Below are 13,077 nucleotides of genomic sequence, written 5' to 3'. Positions count from 1 at the left end.
ATTCATTTTTTGTATTACTGTTATCAGTTTTGAAATCTGGACGACATCAGACGTTATACTGTGGCCCCATTGTGTTGTCCAACTAATACCGCACAGCGTCATCTACAGGCACTTTTTTTTATATAAAAAAAAAAAAAATTATTCAGGAGAGATCAAAAAATCTTCTACTTTATTGTGTTCAAACTCGTATAACTTGGTCAGTAACACCTAAAGTGACTCTGACTGTTGGGGATAAAACTTGTTTCCTATCAATAGAGACCAAACTTGCTTGTACTACAAATGGTCCAAGAACAGCTTTGTTTACTTTGGGTCCGTTTTGATGAAGCGTTTTATGCAGATTTTACTGGAATTGTAAAGGGTCTAAATATGAACAAATTTTCTGCATGGGAATATATTTTCTGTATGTTTTCCAGGGACGACAGTATTGAGAATAGACGATAAGCTGCCGAGCTGCTCTGGCGTGACTACGATCAACCCCTGCTTTACAAAATGCAAGAGTTAAGCGGTGTAATATGTCCACCAATTCCCCAACAGAATTGAATTTTCCCCTCATGACAACACCAGTGACCTGATAGTCATTCATCCCCTAGTGTCTGTTTGGCGGTCGCGTACATTCGGTCACGCTATTGGAGATTACATATCTACACACAAGTAAAATATACAGGATTAGATGCATGTGTGCTATGAATGCATACTGTATGTTGTTGCTTCATTCCCCAGGAGACACCTCATATTTCAACTCTCTGAGGGGACAGACAGCCTCTTAATGCAATCAAGACTTTGGCCTTTTCACTGATCCTACTGGATAAAACCCACTCAGGCAGAATATGTGCTAGCGGCAAATTCAGTAAACACACAACACTGTTAAACTGTACATGAAACCAAATGTGTTCCTCCATGACAGGCTCAGGCACTGAGATGAATATAAAACCCCTCCAGCTCACTCTGGACACAAGACCTCCACAGTGTGACGTCCTGATGAGAGTCAAACGTCTTCTTTCAACATTGAAGAGCAGCTCAACTCCAATCTCTATGCAAAGCCAGCCCCCTGTATGACACAGTGCATTGTGTTATCATGAGGTTTGTCGCTTCTGAAGTAAAGATTCTCCTGTTTGGAGCCGAAAAGCAGCAGGTCTGCAAAAAAGACGCTTTATGAGGTTGTTAAGTAGGTGAAGCTCTTTTTCTTTTTCATAATAACATCAAGGTTTCAGACTTACTGTGAATTACTTGCCGTCTGCAGTTACTGTGGTACCGACAGTCTCTGCGTGGACTAGGAGATGCTGCCGCCGTCAGATCTTGGACTTGATATCAGTGACCGTGTTTCTTTCCAGCAGAGATGGGGTTGAAGATCTGGTGGTGAAACACGTAGCAGTGCAGGCTTGTGGAGGAGGTCAACCTGCGCCCAGGGGCTTCCTCAGGTGAGAAGACGTCAAGGGAATGTAGAGCTGGAGATGGATGGAGCTACACGAGTCCCCCGGGGGCCACTCTCACTTTATCTTAATGTCATTCTCTTCCATCGGTCCAGGCGGGCGAGATGATTGAGGCTGTCCCAGCCAATTGTCCGAAAAGGATTTGAAAGGAATGCGAGTCAATGAGGAGGAGGAGGAGGAGGAGGAGGGATGTACTGTACTATACAGGCCGGGGAAAATAATCACAGGGACTGAGTGTGAGACATACAGGGGATGCAGAGATATTCTGTGGAAGCCAGTTTTAGTTTTTGGTCAACCTGAACAAATTAGGATGAAAGACAAATGAAAGAAAAGTTCAATCAAAACAAAAAAAGTTTTAAATATTAATTGTAAATATTCACAAATTTAATCAAAAACAAAGTCCCTCAGTTTATTAAAAAGCAAAGTATAACCACTCATGTCTGTGCATTCATAAATCTGGAGCAGCCTAGGTTAGCACTAACATGAAACAGGTGCAAACAGCAAGCACTCGTGTGTTCAAAGGAAAAACACGTCTAAAGCTCATTCAGTAACAAACTACTTGTTTTTTTAAATACACAAAAAGTAACGTAGGACATACTTTGAATACCTACCCATTGTCATGTTTGTCAGAATCTGGGGTCTCAAAATCACAACCAGAAACACAAATAACATAAAGAAAACACTTTAGTGAGGAAGATGTAGATGACCAAACGAAATACAGTACATCCAAGGGAAATCCAAAAACAATCAAAAAGACCGTCCAGGGTCCAGAAGCCAGGCAGCAGATTCACAGACAGAGGTACCAAAAGAAAAAGTCAAAAACAGAGTCCACCAGGGTAAAAACACCAAAACGTACAGATTATTATTATTTAGGAGATAGGGAGCACACAGACTTCATACACAAGAGGTCAGGACATGATTGAACACAGCTGGAAACAATCAGGGAAGAAAAGCAGACACAGGCGGGAAGACCAGAGGACAGGAAGTGAAGACAACAGAAGGAGAGTTACCAAAGTAAAACAGGAAATGCTCATGAAAACCTTAAAGGAAAGAGAGAACACAAGGAAATAGTTTCGGCTCATTACTCGCCTTAAAATCACAATTACTTTTACATTTCTTTTGATGTACATGAGGTTTGAACATGAAGTCTTTGATTGGCAGATTTGACAAGCCTTAAATCCCTCTTCACGCTAAGCTATGCAAACTGACTCCAACTCCATATTTAAGATCCAAACATCAGATTACTGTCAGTCTTTTATTTGAGTCTCAGAACGAAATATGATAAATGTATTCTCCAAACGTATATCTGTTCCTTTAAACAGCTGATATCCCGTTTACTTTTAGAAGTGTCACCTGCTTCTGCACATTCGCTGTTGTCCCTGGAATAACTGCTGATTTAGTAAAACCCTAATGGGAATTTTCACAACAAAAGATAGATATGTGTGGATAATTATTAAGTGCATTTTTCAAATGATTTGAAATCAGGATTGCTGAATAAATCAGAGGTCTTTGAGGGGTTTATTCTCCTTTATTACTTTCTCTCTCCTCGTCCTTTTTATCATTTTATTCAATAATTTTTTTTCTCTGTGTACAATTCTGCAAAACAGGATAATCATCATGAGGATAATCTCAATTAGGAAGGTACAAATATGATTCATTCAGCGATTGTTTGTCGACAGGACTCAGCTGAAGCAAAACAAAGGAGGCCGGTGGAGTTGGAGGGAATTATCGTGTACGTGATGAAACTGGGATCAGCGCTGTAATTTGTTTTGGGCGTTTTTAGCTCTGGAACTGGCAGTCGATTGGTCGATTGTTAAGTTGTTGATCTGTGACCATGCCCTGTTGATTTAAGGCTCTTTTTGTGGATTTTGAGACAAGTAAAAATCCTAAAATGTTGATTTGAATGTGGAACTCCATCCATAGAAATAATACATACTGCAAAACAAAGTGAAATTCACCGAGGAAGTATCCGTGCTCTTCACCACACACTTCAGATGGTGGCACCCGACATCCTGCCAGCCTCATGAATAAATTATTTCACCCCTCACTGCCAAACTGTGCTACAATGAGCTAGACTGTATTTTTGCCATTTAAATATCTGAGCCCATTTTCATGCAAATGGGAAATTTATTGTCACAAACCATGTAATGCTGGCACTAACACCTTATCTTAATGAATATCAAGTGCGGCTGTATTTCCCTGCTGCAATAGCTCACTAATCAAGTTTTAGTTGGAGTGTGATTCATAAAGGGACGATTCATGGCCTCTCGACTTACACTCCGGTTCCGCGGCCTACACGACTGCGTTATGAGGATTGATGAACTCATCCATCAGATTGATCGCCAGCATTCTACCAAATGAAAATGATTATCAAATTACTGTGGCCGCGCCGTTAAAGGACCCTCCACTCGTAAAACTCGGAAGTTAGAGCTTCTCTGAACCCACTCAATTAAAAAGTACGAGGTAATCGCCTATACATGCTGTTAGTTTGAGTTATGGTGGTTAGTGCAGTCCCTCGCCGCTGCTACTCCGAAGTCTATCGTGCAATTACTTAAGAAATGATACATTAAACCTTTGAAAGTACCAAAGGTTTAAGTTCAGGTGACCTTTAAAAGTGCAGTGAAGTTAAACAGAAAGTTGGACTGGGAGAGGTTTTTTTTATTAACACGGCTCGGATGTGAAACATAATCCTTAAGCCTCCCTCGACGGTCCGTAGCGTGACACGACTTCTTAGTCCATAAGCCAAACATTTATTTGAATCAAAACCTGAAAATGAATTAAGCCTCTTTGCATGTTTATCGGTTTGTTTTTGACCTTTCACACCAGCAGAGTCTCCGGTGTAAACAGTCGGCCTGTTGTTGACCACTGACTGACTTGCAATGTGTACATATACACATACTATTAATATACAAATTAAAAAGTCACGCAGAATATTTAGTCTCCTTTGGTGTGTATTTTAAAACTCGACCCAGCCTGATATTTCAACTTGGCTAAAAGGTTGTGAATTCATTACAATGCAAATGTTGCAAGTTGCTTTCTGTGATTTCTGTTTCATAATGATCTAAATGTGGCTCGGAAAAGTAATAAACTAAAACATTTACTTACAAACCTTTTATGATGTCGGCAACGTTTTGTTTTTATCAGCAATTTTTGAATTGAATTCATCTTTTAATTCCTCTTACCCGTCCTATCTCATGTTTATCCTTCTGATTAACTGTAACTTTTAATATTTTTAATGTATTCTCTGCATCTTTTACACTCAATTTTAGTTTCAAGTTCTTATCTCACTATTTTACCGTTCTTATTATCATTTTCGCTTTTAATCTATCTTCTTCATTTCTATTATCTCCACCGTCTGCATTTTGTCTCAAAGTGGTTTTTAAATCGTTTTATTTCCTTTTAATTGGTTTTGAATTGTGTTTTGAATTTGTTCTCAAATTGTATTTTATTTTTCAGGTAGACACCTGTCTGTCTTATTATTGGCCTGTCAATCATCTGTGAAGCACTTTGAACTCCACCAAAATGTACAAAAAGTGCTCTATAAATCAAGAAGAAAAAGGTCCGTAAAGTGTTGAATGTAAAGTCACTGCAGGCCTTCGTGCTGAAAAAGACACAGAACTCCTGCGAAATGGAAAAAACACTTTCATCCTGAAACCTGTTTCAAATCCAAAGCAATGAAAAAAAAAATCTTCATTGGAGAAAAAAAACAGGAAGTCTGACATAAAAATTCTCTTGGATGTTTAATTGTCTACAAACTAAGAAATTAAACTGTTAATGGATGCTGTCGGCTTCTACAGAAATAATAATTATGTAAAAAATACAACGTGGTGAATTATTTGATTTGAATGTGAAACACCAAACTGTGCAACACTGCTTCATGACTGAAACACTGTCATCATCTTTGGATTGTGGTTTTGCCAAAAACTGAATACCTGCTGCATATTTTAAATCTTTATTCAATTCAAAGTTATGCTGCAACTAAATATCAGCGACATTAGTATTTACCCTCAAAATAACTTCTTTACATTATGAGCACATACTATAGAAATACCCCTCAGGTTGAATGCAGATATGTTTGTTAAAAACACAGGAAAAGTGAGATGAAAAACAAAAACATTCACTCTCACTAATGCAAACTGAGCTTTTAATTCCTGCTTTTGGTTAACAATCAAAATGATCTTGCTCCGCTGTGGAATTCCTCGACTTTTGTCAATAAACACGCTTCCTCTGAAATAAGAGCTTTACATGAACAGAGATGATCATTGGCCCGAATGTAATACTCTCGCTTTCTGAGAGGAAAAATGACAACAACTAATTCCCAGAAGGCTTTGGTCCCTTTGTTTTTGACAACTACTTCAATTACCACCATATGACACTGGGGACAAGGTGACAAACATGTTGCTGTCTGTGTGCACACCAAATTGTTTGTTTGCTCTCACAAACCACCAGGTTGAGTTAATACCTCACAGCCTTCGCTGGATTAGACAATTTGGGAGGCGTCAATCAGCAGCCCCGCCCACTACCTTTTTCACAGTCGCCAACCTGTGGGCCAATCGAAAAGCAGAGAGGAGGCATCACCCGCCACCTTTTCCCCCTTTGCTCTCTCCGTCTCCGTGTCCTTTTCTCCCCTCATTCACGGAGGATCAAGCTTCCGTAATCCCTGGATTTTATATCCACCAAAACAGCTTGGGCCCATCAGCAAATTGCGATGGCATATGGTATAGGTTTATGATTCATCTGGCACATGCATAGCAATGAGAGCCTCATCATCCGCGGGCAAACACCGCAAAAATATCGTAATGTTAAACGATGCCAGCCGCGGAGAGAACTGGCACCGGCCGTGTGGGAGGGCTGTGTTTGTTCGGCCCAGCGAGCGCAGCAGCTGAGGTTGTAAACAACGTTTCAGATCTGCCCTCCCTCCTGCAGGCCGGCCCAGATTAGGGACTGGCACTGGGAGTGGACGCTCCGACAAGAACCCGTCTGCAGAGGGAGGAAGAGGAAGATGCAGAGACAGGAAGAGGAAGATGCAGAGACAGGAAGAGAGACGGAAACAGCCCTCAAGAATGAATTCGTCTCTTTCGCAAAACCCAAATGTGAATTTTTCATCAAATCCAAAGTGAATAAAATGTGTCCATCAGTTCTCTCGGTGTTGTTAGCTAAAGTCACTCCTTCTTCTTAGTTTTCTGGAGGTCCATCTGAAAATAATCCCTCATTCATTAGAAAAGAAGATTCAAGAAGACCTGTTTTTGACGTCACTGTGGGCTGCTGCTTTTCTCTTGAATCAATGTAATTTGCCTTCTCACCTCTTTGCTGGATAACTTTGCACTTTGCTGCAGCGGAAGCTGAGCCAGGTTTAACTCTGTGGTTTTGTTTTGTCGGGGCCTCTTGTGTTGGTTTTCCCTGCTGTGTCGACTGACTGGCTCCATTCAAATTAATTAGAGAGCTGCGATTTCAGGGAGGGCTGATTGGTCGGAAGGCCAGCTGAGGGACTCGTGGCCAATAAATGTAGCTGCTGATGTGAAACTCCTTAAAAAATGTACCTCAACATCACTGTGCTGGCTACAGATATACCAAATGCAGACAGGAAGACCTGTGACCGGTCGGCTCGTATATTTTCCTGCGAGGGTGTGATGCTGAAAACCGTCTGTTCACCATCATCAAAGCATTTATACAAAATTCTGACAGTTAGAGAACCTCAGGACAAGCTAAGATAAAGCTAAGCTCTTATCTCATTTTAAAAGTGATGCACATCCTGAACACTTCTCAGTTGTCTGCTTTGCTGGCTGGTAATCTGCACTAGGCCAGAACAACATCAGGGTCTTTTCTTTAGTTTTCTCTTTACACAGCAAAATACAAACTGCTGTATTCAAAGTACTGTTAATGACAAGTTTGTTCTTTGTATTTGCACCCACGACAACCAGAGGTATGACTGCATGTTTTAGAGATGTTACGATATCTCAAGAACGCCTTCACGGAATTTCTTGAAATTTAAAGACACATTCACTGAGATTCAAAGATGAGTTGGTAGATCCTGTTGGTCAAAGGTCAAGGTCACTGTGTTGAGGGCTGGGTATCATTAAACAGTTTTCGATACTGGTACCGATACCTTAACTTCCACACCAGTTCCTGAATAATATTTTTTTCAAAACCAATTTTATAAAATCCAATTTAAGAAAAATCCAATTTTATTACACTGTACAGTTTCCATGCAATTAAGAGAGGGAGAGTGAAACCCAGGTTATTTTCTGTAGCTACAATGAACGGATGTTCCTTAAACACCTCACATGCTATCAGTAGATGCTAAATACCACTTGTTTTCTGATACACAATGAAGCAATCAGCCCAGGCCAATGACTTCAATAAAATATTCATTTCATGTCTTGTACACTGTCAGAAATACAACCACAATTTTCACATATGAAGACTAAACCCAAAATGTAGAAACAGGACATGCAGGTAGGACAGCAGGTCTGAGACGGGAAGGGAAGTGAGAGGAGAGGCTCCGAGGACAGCGAGCTTACTGGCGGACGTGGCTGAGTGGCGTGTCACCGAGTAGCAACCATCAGTGATATCATCAACCATCAGTGATGTCATCGTTGGTTTGTGAACGTTATGAATCCTCCAGTTCAGATTCTGTCCGTCACCATCTTGTTAGTTCGGAGCGGTTTGGAGCAGGAAGTGACCATATTTGGACGAGCCAGAGGTGGATCTGACCGATCTGATCGGAAACCTGACGATACTACGTCCCGCCCACCGATAGCTGTAACCTGACTGCACCACAGGCCTGTCAATCAAACAGACACGCCCCCAAAAACAGGTCTTCTTGAATCTTCTTTTCTAATGAATGAGGGATTATTTTCAGATGGACCTCCAGAAAACTAAGAAGAAGGAGTGACTTTAGCTAACAACACCGAGATAACTGATGGACACATTTTATTCACTTTGGATTTGATGAGAGAAGTTGAATGGGAGTCTATGGAGCCGGAGGCTTTTTGGAGCCGACCTCTAGTGGCACTCGCTGGTATTGCAGCTGAAGACACTTCTGGATCGGAACCATTTTACAGACCTGAAGCTACGAACTCTTTTATATCCAGTCTGTGGTTGTTCCCGACAGAAATGAGTGAAAGTCAGCGGCTGTGGAGGAGCGGGAGCAGAGTGTGAAGGCTGGCTGGACAGAGGCTGAGGGATGGTGGTTGGCAGAAGGAGTAGACTGGTGAAGCAGGCAGATAATCGTGGAGACAGGGAACAGGTCTCAGCAACTCAATGGCTTGAATCACGGTACATTGACAAACCGGGGATTGCGCGATGAACCCGCAGGGACTGGTCATCAGAGAGGTGAGCAGGTGTGCAGAAAGAGAGGGGATGACAAAACCACAAAACACAACACACCACGCAGGCGACAGACATGATGGACTTCAGGGAAAAGTGATGTCCTTACAGCAGCAGCACCACATACCTCCTGTAAAACATATTTGTTTTTGTAGCAAAACAAAAGCAGGATTCACCAAAGTTACCTCAGTTCTCATTAGTATCAGAGCTTCTCACCCTCAGACATAATCCACTACATTAACACCATTTCCAAACATCTGCTGGAGAAGTCAGAGGCGATCTGCTGCCTCTTCAGCTCATGCCTCTCTGGAAATGTGACATGATTACATACAAACACCTCCAGCCAATGTTCCCCTCTGCCTTCATTAAAGCGCAGCACAGAGCGCTGCTGGCAAGGTGAGTCGACCCGGCTCCGCCCCCACCGGGTCAGCCCAGGCTCGCACGGCCCCACGCGATTGGCTCAGAGGGCCGTCCGTCAGCGCGAGTACCGGGTCAGTGTGGGTTCAGACGGGGAGCAGAAGTGACCGCGTCTGCCTGCGTGGATCTGCGGCTCAGAGGAGGTCTGCCATGAGCTGACAGCCAGTATGTTGGAGGTTTATCATTAGCAGTCTCCAGACGGCCGGCCGACCCCTCCGGCCGGACAGGTGATCTCGCCCGGCCGTCTGACTCAACATATGCCCCCGTGGAGCTTCAACACACATATTGTGCCATCATTATTTCATACCTAGCAGGAGCATCAGTGAGCACAGCCCAGATTTAGGCTGTTGTGAAAAGAGGATTTTATTAGGTGGGAGACGGAAACAAAGTGCAGAAATCTGCAACCTCGTATTGTGTAGGACATCAATTGAAATACAGTTTTTCACACAAGCATTTACAAAAGAAAGAGAAAAAAACTGGATATTTTTGTCATTTAGATAATCTCCTCTCCACTGCCAGAGTGCGATCTAGAAAGATCAATTATTTTCTGATCACCAACGTTGCAGGATCTTTGTACTGTCTACTTCTCTGAACACAGAAACCCTCATTACATCTCAGACCATGAAAATGTTCCAACATCAAATGTTTGTATTTTGTATGTTGAGGCGTCTCATTTAATTCCAACGTTTTTATTTGAAGTTTTATTTGAGTCTGTAGAAACAGTGTGAAACAATATTTGGCTTTGTTTGGTAAGCTTGATAATCATTTCTGTATCATCCTTATTAGCGATGAATGAAATTTGCTGTCAGTCTCTGACAACATGATTTCTTCTGACATCATTAAACACTCGACCCCGCCCACACGAGCGACCTCAGACCAATCAAAACTATCCTTACGTGTGTGGGCGGGGTCGAGTGTTTAACACTGGTTGCAGTGTTGTAGCAACAGTACAAGATCAATTATTGTGATTGGCTGTGAACATTTAAACAGCGATGAGGCTCCGCCATTACTTGGTCCATTTTACCTGACTTCACTATACTTAGTTCAAGTTATGGCAGAATGAAACATGCTTCATCAATAATGTAGGAGATATACAGTAAGTCATTTACATAAATATGACCAACTAAATGCTCATAATGCCTAATGAGCCATTTCTTCACGAGATTATGAAACAGTATTTTGTTTTATAATTATTACTGATTCATTCAAGCAGTATTTTGATGTTGCAGCTGGTAGAAGTGGAACTTTAGACACTTTTGTGGGATATTGTGTGTATTTTTTGTATAATAGTGCAGATTTGACATATGCAGACTGTTATAACAGGTATTTTAAAAAAATGAAAATACTATTAAAATGTTAAAAAAGAAAAAAAATCATGCTACAAACCTTTTTTTTTTGGGGGGGGGTGGGTGATAAAAGAAGCCCGTTTCCTTAAATGGTGTGTAGCCAATAAATGACCTAACATCTAAAACAAACAAAAAAACAACAAAAAAGTTTACAAAAAAAGAAGTTGCCTCGTTCTGTTTGGCACCACAATGTTGGAGGTTTAGTGTGCAGCCCTGTTGTTGTTGTTGTTCAGTCAACGCGTCATATTTTGTAAGTAAAACCTTTTTTATGTTAAATCTTAACCAGCCAAGCTTTAACTGTAAAATAAAGGCAGTAAAAACACATCAAAACTCCATTATCTTTACTGTCTACTTAAGTTAGTTGACTTTAAGCCTTTGTAAAATAAGACATTTTATTGTCTCCTGGTTAATTCTGATCAAGTTTTATGTTTGGACTTATATGTTCTCTCTTGAAATAACTGTACACCATCACTGACACACAGTCTAATCATCTTACAGGCGTCCTAAATCTTTATCAGCATATACAGTATAGTATACCGGGCTTTAAAATTCACAGCGAGCTCACAGAAAAGAGCATCAAGATAAAGCTCTGAAATCCCAAACCGTCGAGCTCTCCTAATCCCCCCACCTGCATTTCCATCGCCGTCGCTGAACAGCAGCCCTCCGCATCGCCTGAGAAGGGGATTTAGTTGTAATGCTCTCAGAAATACAATGCATAAAATCAAGTGTCAACTCTAACAAGCTGTTCTTAGGGCGGACGGGCTGGCCTCTGGATCCGACAGGGTCTGGGCTCCGGCTTTCAAAGGTTAGCGGCTGCACAGCGTCGCAGCATTTGATCCCACAGTTACCCAAATTTCAGAGACAACTGTGCAAATCGGGATAACCTGGGAAGCCAGACGGGCTTTTCGGGGGGCAACAGCTGCTTAAGTCCATTCACTGGCTGCCAGAGAAACTTTATCAGGGGAAGTGGAGGTTGAGATTTTATGGCAGCTAAGCCCCCTCCATCAAATTGCGAAAACAGAACCTTGTGGCACAGCTCAGGATGGATTTAGGAGTTTGCTCGGTGTTTTCTTGGCTGTGAGCGTTAATATAAAAATAGAAGAATGCAAAGACCTTCGGGTGCTGTTGTCCTCGTGTGCCACTTTTATTCCAAGCGGGATTTTAGGTTTCGGATCATCACAAATACAACAGTGAAGTATTTTCCTCCCAAAAATCATAACTGCTGCAGCGACGCTCACCGTGCAGAGATGCGAGTTTCACCAACTTTAGTCAGAAAATAATCGTTTAAATTCATTTCTTTTCTACAGATCATCGGGTTTGTCTTTTGTATCTTATTTGTTAATTTCTTTCCTGCTAAAATAAAGAATATTTGCAGCGTCTAAGCTTCTTTAAACACACGACATCTTTTGGGTAATTCAGCTGCTTTATTCTTCTCTCAGATGTCTTTTCATCTCCAAACTATTTTGTTTGTTCTCGTACGACAGTGAGTTATATGTACTGAGCACATTTACATATTGCATGATGTATAAGCTTGAATGGCAGCGTGGTATATGAACACACTCCAGTATGAAGTCATGGCAATTAAACAAATGAGTGATTTTTTTTAACAAAAAAAACACTAAAACTGTGTAAAGACTTTCTGGGAGATAAACTGAGCATCTCTGTGGTTCTTAAATGTTTTTGTTTTAATTTATATAATTATATAATTTATATATTTTTTTGTCTTTAAATGGATTTGTTTCTTTTTGTTTAACTTCTCGTGTCATTTATCTTGCATTAGATGTTTTTGCAGGCAGTCAACTTGTCTTCGCTAGCCGCTCTTTGTCTCTTTTCGTATTCAGTTCCACATTTCTGTGTTATTGCTTAGTTTTATAACTACAGAAAATTCATCAGACATATTAAGATGAAGTATGAAGAAAGAAACATTTTCCAAGTAATTAAAAGTCCACACCTTTGCTATACAAGCCGCCTGATTTTGAAAGGTTTTCTTTGTATTGAAAAATGAGAAATATTTAAAATAGCAAAATGTGGATAATGTACTGTAGGAAGGCGACCGGTCTATTTCCACATCCTCTCCGTGTGAGCGCTGATGTGGCTCAGAGAGCTCCACTGGTTCAGAATCAGATCTGATCAGTCAGGCCGTGAGGTTCAATCCTGGATTTGAACTGCAGATCTTAAAAAATATGGTTTGTTTTATCTGCAAAATGCTTCTTCCATCCATCCATTATCTAGACCCGCTTTATCCTGAACAGGGTCACAGGGGAGGGAGGGGGGGGGGGAGCCTATCCCAGCTCACATAGGGTGAAGGCAGGGTTCACCTGGACAGATCACCAGTCCATCACAGGACCAACACAGAGAGACAGACGGAGACAAAGACCGTCCACGCTCTCATTCACACCTCAGGGACATTTGTAGAACCACCAGTTAACCTGAGGTTCATGTTTCTGGATGGTGGGAGGAAGCTAGAGAACCGAGAGAACCCACGCAGGTACACGGAGAACCTGCAGACTCACACAGGAAGGCCCGGATTCGAACCCAGAACCATTTTGCTTTGC

The sequence above is a fragment of the Brachyistius frenatus genome, unplaced genomic scaffold (genome assembly GCF_029030835.1).
Source record: "Brachyistius frenatus isolate BFR_SWC_R1_liver_20210118 unplaced genomic scaffold, ASM2903083v1 Contig_393, whole genome shotgun sequence".
NCBI classification, from domain to species: Eukaryota; Metazoa; Chordata; class Actinopteri; family Embiotocidae; genus Brachyistius; species Brachyistius frenatus.
Note: the sequence above shows the minus strand (reverse complement) of the source record.